At 39.3% G+C, this 13,261-nt stretch overlaps 1 protein-coding gene across 2 annotated transcripts in view; it reads right to left on the bottom strand.

Moving 5' to 3' along the window:
- The window catches only part of TMTC2 (transmembrane O-mannosyltransferase targeting cadherins 2), a 422,158-nt gene that overhangs the window by 397,123 nt on the left and 11,774 nt on the right, over positions 1-13,261 (bottom strand). The gene's annotated exons all lie outside the window — the stretch shown is intronic.

Below are 13,261 nucleotides of genomic sequence, written 5' to 3' on the forward strand. Positions count from 1 at the left end.
GGCTCCCCCACTGGCTTTCAGTTTAGCCCTCAGCTAGTCACCCAGGGCCCCTCACAAGCTGATTCCTACCTACTTCTGTATTTCCATCTCTGACCAACCTCCAGGATATACCCTTGGTACTGGTCATTCTGAATAACCTGCAGTTTTCTGAGTGTGTGAACCAGTATTAGGATTTCAGGGAGGCTAGTCAATTCACAGAACCCCAAGACTGCCATTTGCCTTTCCCAAGTCTTAGGACAAGTATCACTTTGTTTATTACATTCCCTGGACCACCTAGCATGATTTGCAGGCACCTCCTCTGTCCAGAGCTGAATGAGATAAAATACAGAAAGACACTCTCACAATGCCATCAACTCAGTGAGATGGCTCTTCTTGAGCCCAAGTTCAGCATCACTTGAATTTAATTAAAGGTGGAACCTGATTAAGGGTTGGGGTAAGGAAAGTATGGAGGAGGGAGGGTGTCAGTGGGGATGGGAGGAGAAGCAGAAAGGAAATGGGGACAGGAAAGAGAGAGAGGATATGAAAGGACAGGAAGGGAGGAGGGAAAATGGGAGAAGATAAAGATAAAGGGCGCTGAGAACAAAGTCTGACCAATGTGAAACAGGAAAAAAGGATCGGACCCATTTCTCTGTGGGGAGGCTTTGCTTTTGGGATGAGTCTTTAATAAAAAATATGAACCCTTTCTGTTACTCCTACCTGTGCCTATAATCATACAATTTTCCTTTCTATTCTTCAGTTTCTGAAACACTACCATTCAGTGATTCTAGCTCTAAAGTGGAGAAAAATTTACACATTTCCATCTGCTGGAGACAATACTTCATTTCCTTTCTAAAGCATTCTCCACATTTACTGTCAGTCAAGCAAGAGTTACTTTTCAGGTTTTCCATCTGTTTCTTTTTTGGCTTTTCCTTTTCTTTCATCAGAATCCATGGAAAACTAAATTTATTTCAATATGCCCCAAGTATCAAAGATATTTGGGTACAAGAATCAGAGTTAAAAGAGGTATTAGAGATTCCTCAAGTCAGTGGTTTCCAACATGTTCTCCACTGACTTCTTTAAGTATATCCACCCACATTCAACCCTGGCTTTCGAATAGTTTCTATGCCTAACTTTGTGTTAGCCACCTAAGTACTCCTGTACTGGGTAACTGTGGGGTTTTAATGGAAGTCAGTGGCAGACTCTGATTATGAACTTCCATGTCCCTTCTGGGATTCAAGATAACCAGCTACAGCCAAATCCCTCAAGTTCAGAAAGGTGGAAACCCCAAAAACAGTACACCTGTACACTCTTGATGACTTTTACTTTCTACCTTATTTCTTCACAGGATCTTTATAAATGTCTTCTTGTCCTAACCAGGGTTCTCATCCCATGATGCACAGAGAATTTAAGAAATCTGTGAGCTTGGACGGAAAAAAAAGTACATCTTAGTTTTCACTAGGCCTAAGGAAACTAGGCACTGCCTTTAATTATAAATAAAGCCAACAAACCACAGCAGTGACTTTATCACCAGTAGATCCTTTTCTATCACAGTACAGTTGTTGCAAATTTCTTTTCTTTTTTTCTTTTTTTAAAGATTTTATTGGGGAATTGGGGGAGGGGAACAGCACTGCAGAATCAGGGAAAGAAAACAGGCAAGTTGCTGTCCTTTTGCTCTTCAGTCTAGTTGTGGAGGACATCACTTCACTGACCCATGTTGGTATTATCATTGTGTTCTTCCCGGGTGAGGCAGTCACTCGCCGGCCATTGGACAGCTGCTCACGGTGGCTCATGGCAGCTCACGCCAGATGCCGGCCGCTCACAGTAGCTTATGGCAGCCCACTGCAGCAGGGGCTGCAGCCTACACCATCGCTGGCGACTAATGGCAGCCCAGCTCCAGGCTGAGCTGTTGTTCACCATCTTTAGTTGTAGAGGGCACAGCATCACTGGACCTCATGTGGGATCCGAACTGGGGCCCTGCTGCTCAGAGCTGGCATCCCAAGCCAACTCTTAACCAACGCACCACTCGGCCGGCTCCATAAATTTCTTAAAAAATCATTTATACTCATCACTACTTCAATACTCTGGCAGTTAATGGAGCTGCCACTGCTTCTGTTATTAAATGGATTAACAAAGAAAAGTATGTATAACCACACAATGGCTTCGAGTTTTAGTATTCTGACCAATATATTTCCATTTTGGGGGTTCTACATGCTTTGTTTTACGCATTTAACACAATTTTTCAGGAAGAAGTCCATAGGCTTTACCAGATGGCGAAATGGATGCATGAAAAAAAACAAGCTGCTTTGAAAGCAAATTTTATTCAGATTCATCTTTGTGTACCCAGCAATAACAGGATGGGATAAATAGAAAATAAATACTTGCTTCAGTCAATGTGCAAATTCACACAGTTGGTGGGATAAAACAGGATTCACATTCAGATCTCCTGAACTCTCATCTATTCTAATACTTTAATGGCGTGGAGTCAGTAACCTGAGCTCCAAATACGTGTGGGTTCAAATCCAATTCATCATTTAACGACCCGATGACCTCAGGCGATTTGCTTAACCTCACAGAGCCAGGTTCCTTGTTCATAACAACTGCCTTATTGGGTTGAGGGGATTAACTCAAATAACATGTATAGCATTTACTGTAATTTTACACGTAATTTAATTATTAAAAAAGATACAATAATCTCCTTGATGCCTAAATATTTTATGGAGTTTTTCCTATTTGTATTTCCATATAACTTTACCATGTTTTAAAAACTTCTTCACTGCCAGTATGATGCCACTCCACAGAACCCTCAAAATCAGAGCTGACTTTATTCTAAAAAACACTCATGGCCCAGGAAGATCTCAGGCTAGGAGCCAGAGCATGAACATCTCCCTGATCTCTGTGTCTCTCTTCAGACTTAGAAATTTATAAACTTCACTAACAGGTCCACCTGTGAACCCCTCAACATGAAGTCACAGTACCTGTTCCTGCCCTCATTATCGGTGAGGCCAGGGACCATCGTCCTGGGCAGCTTGCTTTTTTCCACCTACCATCACCCATGCTGACGACACATGTAAAGCTCTGCAGTCACAGTGCTGAGGTTTGCACCATTCTAACAACCTGACATTCCCTGCACGAATCCTTTCCCGGTCTCTCCAAAGATATCAATTCTTTCAGGCCCTGGCTGTATATTCTCATACTTCAGCAAAGTGTTCATTCATGTAGGAAACCAAAACACGTAATAATAACTGTCCGGCAAGTTTTTGAGATCCTTAGACCAGATACCCTATGATTCACCATTTGTATGCTATTCCACTGACATAGTGCCAAACAGAGTTGATGGAAAATTCAAGTGTATGAAAGTGAATTGGATTTCATGCTCACCACAACCCTATGAGATCAGGAATTACTGTCCTCTTCACAGATGAGCAAACCCAGGTTCAGAGAAGTCAAAGACTTGACCACTGTGATACTGCCAGAAAGTTAAAAAATTGAAGAATAAACCCAAGCACACCCGTTAGTCAACGATCCATCACACTTGGTTTCTCTTCTCATCAACAAAAAATATTTACCCATTTTCTCAATTTCTTATTCCCTTGGAGAATTAAAATCCACAACTTCTAAATATTTCTTTTCTAATGCATTATTCATTTATCACGTTCATAATGATTGTGATTTGATTTAGGTACACAACAGGTGAACTGGAGATGGAACTATAGGGCTATACAAAAGAGAAAGAAGCATCCTCGTAGGAGCAAGTCTATGCCTGTTTGCAGCTATCATCCTAGAGCAGGGGTCAGCAAACTGCGGCTCACGAGCCACATGCGGCTCTTTGGGTACAAACGTTGCTCTGAAGTAAAATTGAAAATGAAAATAAAATAAAATAGTTTCATTTATAAAATTTTAAAGGATATTCTTCACATAATAGTGATTATGTAAAAATATATTTATGTCTCTCAAATAATTTTTAAATTTTTGTGAGGAACAGGATTGGCTCTTCCAGGAGTCAGCAAACTTTTGAGACGGAACGTACCCAAAGAGTCGCATGTGGCTCACAAGCCGCAGTTTGCCGACCCCTGCCCTAGACTAAGCAAAAGAGAAACTGACAGCCAGACTCAAGAGGAGCAACTAAATGGGAGAGTGCAAAGTATTGTGAACTTCTGTAGAAGAAAACAAAGCAACCATGTTGGAAGCCACATTTTCCTTGACAATGGTTCAAAATCACCATTGTGCCTAGAACAGAGCCAATTAGATGTCTAGATTAAGACATGAATCCCTGCCCGGGGGGCAACTGTGCCTCAACTGAATACACAGCACCAAGCAAAACCTTTAAACCTGAGCTGTGAATTGGGATGGAGACTTCAGTGTAAACACTGGTTTTATGAAGATGAGTTGAACAGTACACATTTTCCTATTACTCCCATAATGTATTTCACTGATACCCAAGTACCTCCAAGCCCTACGTAATATAAGTGCTGCCTGGACACGTTCACATATCACCATCTCTGGCTCACAGCAATATCAGCAGTTCACCACTTGCATATTGAAAAAAACTACAGAATTGCAACAGGCTTAGAACTGCTGCCAACAAATGTATTGCCTCTGTGTTATTTGTAAATTGATTGTTTCTTCTTTGGCTTATGGCAAGTAGAGGATTGCATATAAATGCATATATATTACGTATCTACTCATAAAATTTTAACATTAGGATTGAACTTTTCCCAAACTCAGATTATGATACCCTTTAAACAAGCATTACAATATATGTGTGATTTAATATGTCTCCTTCTGGCTTAATTGTTTTTTAATTGATTTCACCAGTTCCAGGTCAAAACCTTTTTACCTAATTGTCTGCTTTTATAGAAATTGTTTATTACCTGGCTTATGAATTAAGAATTTTTAATAGGCTCTTATTGAAAATCAAAATGACAGGTGATTGGGGGTTGTTTTTAAGTAGAATAGGTAGCTATTGGCTAAAATGTCTTCCATTTATCACGGCTTACAATTTCATTTCATATGCATATGTTTCATATGCATGCAATAGCTATTTTTCAAATTTGCTATAGAAAATAATACCAAAGGCAGCACTTTCCACTCAATAAGGATTAATCTAGATACTAATTTAAATATGCAAACCAAACTTCCGAGCTACACATTTTGAAAAGCCAGGCATTACTGTTTTGTAAAACACACACATCTAGCCCCATAAGTCAAGGGCATTCCTGAAAAGTGTAAGAATCAGATTGAATCATGCAGTAGGCAACCCTGGTCCTGACGCTGCTTTTTCTACCTGAAGACAACCATATCCAAACTGCAACCATTTGACAAATGGGGACTCTCCAAAGAGTGTGGAGGATGGCAAATCCAGTTCAAAGCAGAAACATACGGCCTTTTTCCTTGCCAATAAGAAAAAAAACTATCACGGCAGTACGTTATCGAACACATTTTACCAAGGGTAGCTCCTGGGGAGCCCCAAGAACAAAAAAGCATCAAGATGAGGCTGTCAATAACCCCACAGTGACGCAGAGTCACTTCGCAGGTGTCAGAACCTCAATCCCAGAAAAGGAGGACCAGTAGGCTGATCACGGTAGAGAATGGATACCAGAAGAATACCAAACAGCTGCTTAGAGCAGAGCTAAAGCAAGGCAGATACCCACAGGGAGGTCAAGCAAAACACTTGGAGAGCACATTGAAGCAGAGCCTGAAACAATGTAACAAAGCAGACAGCTGGGCAACAACTGCTTAGAAATGCAGGCTTGCGGCTAACAGGGGCAGGGGGGTCAGGTTCACAAACAGCTACAAGCATCCTAGAGGCAGCCACTTGGAGCTGAAGCAGCAGGCACTTCCTGCAGGCCAAACGGGACTGCCACGGCCACCTGACAGGGGCCAACAGCGCCAGCACACAAAGACTTACTGTAGCAGGAAACCCACTGCTCATCTACATACTCAGGGTCCAGGGACTATCAGGACAAAATCTGTACTGATCCTGGAGGTGTGGGGTCCATGCCACCTAGTCACTTACTGTTGTCCTACATTCCCAGGCAGCATGTTTGCCGAGTTCTACAAAAATCCCAGGAGAATACTGACATATTATTGTCCTGGAGAAGGGGAATCAGTTGGGGAAATCAGTCAAGTTTTACATCTCTAAGTCTGAATTTGAGCTTTAATTCCTAACAATTATATCTTGGACCTATGTTTCCCTTCTCATGTCAGGAACCCCTGAGGGTATCTAGATATGCTCTCAGCATACTCAGGAAAATTGCGAGAAGAGTTCTAAAGATATGTTTTGTTTTGTTTTTCCATTTAGATCAGGGGTGGCACACTTTTTCAGTGAAGGGCCAAATAAATATTTTAGTCTTGGCAAGCCCCAACCAAGGTCCCTGTTGGAACTACTCAACTCTGCCACTGTAAAAAGCACCAAAGACAATACATACACAAACAGGTATGGCTGTTTTAAAAAAAAACACCAAAAAACAAAAACAATAAAAAACAGGGTGGGTTTGGCCCACAGGCCGTAGTCCCCATTCCCATTTTAGATAATAATCCAAAATACACACCACGCCTACATAAACGTCCTATCTCACATGGGTGACCACCTCGTTAACGGAATAAGGCCACCTAACTTCTGAGATTGCATTTAAGATCACGTTGGCACCAAAGAGTGCTACTCAAATTGTCAAGGGTATTAAGAATAGGCTGGCAGTGGACATCGTGGGCTCTGTGGACATCTTTAGTCTCACCCTCTTCCCAGAATACTTTGCTTTTCCTTCTAACAGAGCCCTTCTTTCCAGTGGTGAACTTACTGCACGTGGTCTGAGACAGGCAACCCTGCCTGTTCTCCACCCACCTCCCAGACCATAGGTGAAGGCATGTGGCCCAGACTGGCCCAAGTACCCCACTATTCCCCTAGCCAGTGACTTGTGTTTCAGGGATCAGCTCATAAGCTAAGTCAGGATAATGAAGGTTCTCCCTGGAGTATTCCCAGGAGAGCTCGGGAAGAAACCATCATGGTCACGATGACCATGATGGCCGGACCAAGAGACAGAGAGAAAAATCAAGTCCTGGAAGGGGGGCTGTCACTTTGAGGGGTAAAAAGTATAACTAACTATTGCACTGTGTTTTACAGCTGAAACTAATTTAAAAAGAATGTTTATTTCACAATAAAAAAAAAAAGTCAACTCCTTCTGGCTTTATTAGAGCTCTTGGGTTCAGACAAGCAAGAGGTTCTACCTTCCCTGAATTGGGCTTATGCCACTTACAACGAAGAGTCTTTGCTATCAAAATAAATAATATGCTAGCAAAACTAAAGGCCAGTGACAATGGTTAGCAGCAGTTCAAAGCAGCAATACAGGCACACCAAACTCTGCAGCCCCCACACCAAATACCTGTTCTCACATCTCATCCCCCTCTTATTCACTGAGGAAAGCAGGCCCATCCAACTCCTTCACCCCGAACTGATTTTGTGTTTCCTTTTTTGCCCACTTGTCTACAGAAATCAGGGATTAGTCTTTAATTCCTCCAATCCTCCACATTCAGCTAGTTCCCAAGTGATGTCAAATTCTCTTCACCTTTCCATTTCTAATACACTCACATTTCTTTTTCACTTCTGTTCCTACCTCATTTTAACCCTCCTCACCACTAGGAATACAAATCCTCTAATATAATCCTATATAGCCAATATAATTCTGTAATGGACACCTTTCTGGTCTCTCTGCTTTGGATTTTACCCTACTTCAAACGATTCTCCAAATGTTATCCTAGCTCCCAACCAACCTTGCAAATTCATCTTTCTCCCCGCCCTCTCCCACCCCCTCCTCTAACTGTATGCCCTGGTTCTTTAGAGGCCACACTTCTCTCTTCCTGCATATTTTCCCCAAATATTCCTCCCACTCTCTCATCTTTAATAAGCTAACTCTTATTTTTCAGGAGTCAGTTTTCATTAAGTGCCTCCCTCACCTCTCCCTCCCAGTCTGTGTCAAGTGCCCTCTTATGTACTCACTTAGAATCATAAGCATGTCTCTAGTTCAGATAAACTGTCTGTTTACTTGGTTTCCCCACCAGATTCTAAGCTCCTTGAGATTATGGACTCCCATCTTCATCTATGCTGGTGCCCCCAACATTTAACATGGTTCCTGACACAGCTAATCACTTACAAATGCTTGCTAAAGGAATACAGGAATATAGCTCCTAACATGAGCTGAAAGCATCCCACACCAATGCTTTCTTGGGAGATGGCACATTTCTAGATAAGAATGACTTAACACTTTTAAATCAAAGGCCAATGCCTATTTGAGCTGATTTCCTGAATTTAAAATAAACCACATTCAAATCTTTCTCCCAAACTTTGAATACAATTATCATATTTTTACACTATAATTTGCAGAAATCAGACTACTTAAATGGTAAACACACCCTTGCTTTCTTCCCATCACTTCTAGTGACAACAGTCATTTTTGGCCTCTGAGGTTAAGTGCTCAGAATACATAACAAAATGATTTACAATGTCATTACCAAATATCATTAAAAATTTGGGTTGACACGTGTCTAAGGACAACTATCTACTTTTTGTTGCCTTCTTAATTTCCATTCTTCTTTTTCCAGTATCAAAGCTGATACAGAATAGAAGTTAGTTTGTGAAAAGTGCCAACAAGTTAGCAGCAACTGATGTGATTTTTTTGGGGGGAAAAAATCCTTAAGATACAAATAATTTTTCTTTAAGTGAATGAAAACTAGCAATATTTTACAGAAGAAATACTTCATTAGTTTCCATTTACTCAAGATTTTGAGAGAGAACACCACTGCAGTTTTCAATTATAGCTACAGTGTTATTTTGGCCTATTTCTACCAATTTCAGTCTATTCTAGTAAACTCTTACTAAACACACAAACAGCTTGCAGACGTTCACAAAAGAACTCCTTCAAATGCGGTAGGTAAGCTGCATTAAAACATTGACTCTATTTTTATACAGACTTCCAAAGATGCTTCAAAAAAAAAACATTCCGGACAACTACTGGTTTGTGTTTAAATTCTTACTCAGGTTTAGAGAAAAAGTTTAAATAATGTTCTTGTCAAATCTACTGATTTACAGGAAATCTTTGAACTTCATTTTCAACTAGTTTTCATAAACAATGATGACACAAAAAGAAATAAAAATGAAAACTTTAACTTAAGGAGTATACTAACTTACTCTAAAAGACAATTTTATCTTTCAAATGGCATCCATGATCTACCTTAAATCTGTAAGGTTTGCGGTATATGAATAAACTAACATAAAATTTAATATTAAATTTACTAGCTCTCTCACAGGCTTCAGTTTGAAAAATAAACCCAACTCCCCTCCCCAAAATAATACATCCTCAGAATTCAAATTCCAAGTATATACAAAGATGAGCATATGGGTATTTATTATGACAGTCTTTTTTTTTTTTAAATATAAGCAAGCTGCTATTTTATAACACACACCAAAAATTCAGCATGCAATCAAAATATATTGAAGCATTTTTTTAAAAACTCTGACGAGCTACTACCCCAAACAGAGCTGAAGTCACAAGCCTTCCATTGTAACAGCCTGTCTTGACTTCACCTGAAAAAGCTCACAATCATCTGCGGCTCTGGTTCCAATTCACAAAGGTACCAATTAAAACTACCCATCTTTCCATTGCAGTGCCTCTGTTTTTACCCTCACAAAGAAAGTTTATCCAAATTTCTGCATAATCATCCCTGCTCTGGACCATAAAAGGAGAATACTGTTTCACAAAGCAAGAAAGGAACAAAATCCTCTTCAAGTCAACTTCTCTCAGTTTCACCAACGTTCACTTTGTAGGAAAGGCATACTTACCCTTCCCATCCAGTCCCTCACCCTGGGGAGATCCAAGTGCTAGCCTTTTTATTCAGTCCTAAAAGTCAATTGCAGTGGTATGTTTAATAAGATCTTAAATTATTGATTTCTTGTATTAATTTAAATTAATTCCAGAGAGGTGAGAGCCACCCTGCAACAACCATTTGTTGTTTTCCTTTATTAAAAACAGTATGACTGCTTTTTTTTTTTTTTTAACCCATCAGTAACAGAATCTGGTTTATCAAAATACGGGGTGAATTGTCACCTGAATATTCTCAAAATTTCCAAGGAACAGATGTGTACTAGGGAAAACTAGGCTGCTATCCAACAAGAATGAAAAGTGTTCTCCTTTTTAAAAAGGAGCTTGCCAGTTGTGTTAGAATGTAGTTATCAATAGAAATACACATTCCAACTGAGAACAAGGTAACACACATAAAAAATAAAATGGTAACTGTGTCTGAGATAAAACATCTTAGGTTGATATGATTTGTTGTGTTAATAGGCCTCCTTTTCCATTGTGCGTGTGGCAATATGGCCAGTGTTTTAGCTATATCATTGTTAATTGCCCCCAAAATGACTGACTTCAAATATAGCTCTTAAGCAAATAAATCCAAACCCATTCCCCCAGAACTGTGACCTGTTTTAAAACTGGAAGGGTCCCAGGGAAATCACAAGAGCCAAGTCCTAACTTGAAAGAAAAAGCCGTGTTATCAGTTTGGTAAACGGTCAACGTACTTAGCTTACCTGTACTTGGTTGTGTGTGTGTGTGTGTGTGTGTGTGTGTGTGTGTGTGTGTAAGGGGGAGGTGGAAGTGCAGTTTTTCTTCTTCTGGGGGGAAAAAATGGAAAGCAAGAAGTGTTAGTGTTAGAAGGTTATATGTTCTCTTTATATAGGGAATTCCTAGAAAAATATAAACATGTGAAAGATCTGTTTTAATTAGGAGATCACTATTCTCAAATGAAGAACTACCCGTAAATAAATTAACGAAAGTTGTAGTTTCTGATGAGAGTGGTGAGAATGCAAGTTAGAGAAAATCAGCTTCCCAGAAAAAGATTCAAAGAATAAACAGAGTTTTTATATTCAATTTTGATTGCTGTAAAACAAAGTATAGAAAAGTATACCTGGGATTTGGGCTAACTCTTAGTTCAACGTAATCTTACACAATATAATTGAAAACAATTCCATATTTTCATTCTTTAAGATTTTTTTGTTGTCAAAGAGACACATCATAGAGTGGAACAATTCTTATAAGATGCTAAGAGATCATAATTTTGCATATGCTGTATACCATGCATCTAATTTAAGGAAAAAGGTCAATTATGGTAAAGATACACAACATCCTAGTTCTGCTTTTCATATGTACTTTTTTTGTTTGTTTGTTTTTGTTTTGGTTTGGTTTGGTTTTTTTAGCTGAGCCATCCTGCCACCTGTTGGCAGCTCACTAGCAGCTCAGCTCGGGCTGGACTCGAACCGCTGTTGCTCAGAGCTCAAACCTTTGAGCGAACTCTTAACCAACTGAGCCACTCGGCCGGCCCCCATATGTACTTTTAATTGAGTATACACTGCAAACATTTTATTTGCAAAATTTACGACTGTGTGCACATGCATGTATGCATGCCCAAGGTGTGGTGTGGTGTGTGTGTGTGTGCATGTGTGTGTGTGTGTGTGTGTGTATAATGGTTAAGTTTCAACATCATTTCTCCAAAGTTGTAATTCAAAATGAAAATTAAGTTCCAAAATTAGTAGTTATTTAATATGGTTCAATTCTAAATCTATCTGATTTCCCTAAATCTATCTGATTTAAATATTATTATTTAATATGTAAATATTATTAGTGAAATATTATTAGGAATAAGTTTAAATTTTGAATATTTGCTTTTAAAAATTCCCTAAATGTCCTACAATACTTTCAGATATCACTATACAGTGATTTTAAACTATTAGCAATAACGTTAATGAATAATTTCTTAATTAAGAGAAATACTTAATAATTATCCTAGGCACCAGACACTGTATCAGCCACTTTATATAATGTATCTCATTCAGTTCTCCCAGAAACTCTATTAAGTAGTTTATCACTAGCCTCATATAGAACAGGGAACAGAGGCTAAAACAGTTTTAGTAACAGTCAAAATTACACAATTAGCAAGTAATAGTTCTGGGATTAGATTCCCTCGATTATCTGATTCCAAAGTTCTTGTAATCTTTTTACTTTTTGCCAATCTGTTGCTTGAAAAGGTCTGAAATTAAATATGTTCTCATTAGTTACAAAAATATATCACCAGGTTTAGACACTAGATGTTTCCATCTAGTACATGTGCTAAGCATATTTACTGCAAATTCTCAGTACAGGACTAATTAACACAAGCACTTCAATGCAGGAAAAAAATATTGCTTTCTGACATATCGCTTTCCTAATCACCGGGCCACCAGACTGCTCTGAATCAGAACATGCTCCATAAAGAAAACGGGTTGTCGCTGAAGAGGGAGACTCTGAGTATGCCTGGCCTAATAAAACCAAAGCCAAAGGTTACCTAGACGCTATGCATTGTCATTGGTGCTTTACAGTCAAGAAGGAAAGAAGGGCTCCAATTGGCCGGAATGTCTTTCTAATCAAAATAAGCGTTCACACAGAGACCAGAAATGTAGGAAAAGCAACAGAGAAGAAATGGAGGAGAGCAAAAAACTGCTTATGAGGCAAGGGTACGGAGATTAGAAGCAGAGATAGGGTGTGGGGGTGGCAACAGAAGATGGGACAATAGTTCAACCACTGTGGACTCCAAGTGAAAAAGTCAGCAATAACTTGAAGAAGTTGGCAATAACAGCTCTGTGCTCAGGGCAGAACAGAGTCACATGCTAACATACAGTGATAACTGAGTCATTCATCATCTGGACCAACACTCCGCACATCTAAATGTACAGCCATGAAGCTTCTTAAAATACACAGAGAACAATTCATCATACTATTTCATTTGAGCCACACTCTACGGTCACCAGTTATTATTATTTTCACTTCCTAACCAATTATAAGACCAAGTTTCAGAGAGATGAGTGGCTTGACAACTTAGCTAGTGAAGTGATAACTCCAAGACTAAAACTCTAGTCTTCTATCATGTTTCCCCGAAAATAGGACCTAACTGGAAAATAAGCCCTAGCATGGTTTTCAGGGTGCTTATAAGGCCCAAATCAGCCCCCCAGTTAAGATCATCAGCCAGACGTGACTGTATTTGAATAAACGCAGATTTTTGTACATGAATAAATGAATAAAATGCATCATTTGGAGCAAAAATTAATATAAGACCCGGTCTTATTTTCAGAGAAACATGGTATCTTGGCCCAACATTTATTTACAACACTGCCTCTAGTACGCCACAGTAAAGTGTTTTAAAAACAAAGGAATAATGATAACTCATATTAGAATGCATTCTTTAAAAACATTTCTATTGGGCC

This window comes from Hipposideros armiger, unplaced genomic scaffold (genome assembly GCF_001890085.2).
Source record: "Hipposideros armiger isolate ML-2016 unplaced genomic scaffold, ASM189008v1 scaffold_237, whole genome shotgun sequence".
Lineage (NCBI taxonomy): Eukaryota > Metazoa > Chordata > Mammalia > Chiroptera > Hipposideridae > Hipposideros > Hipposideros armiger.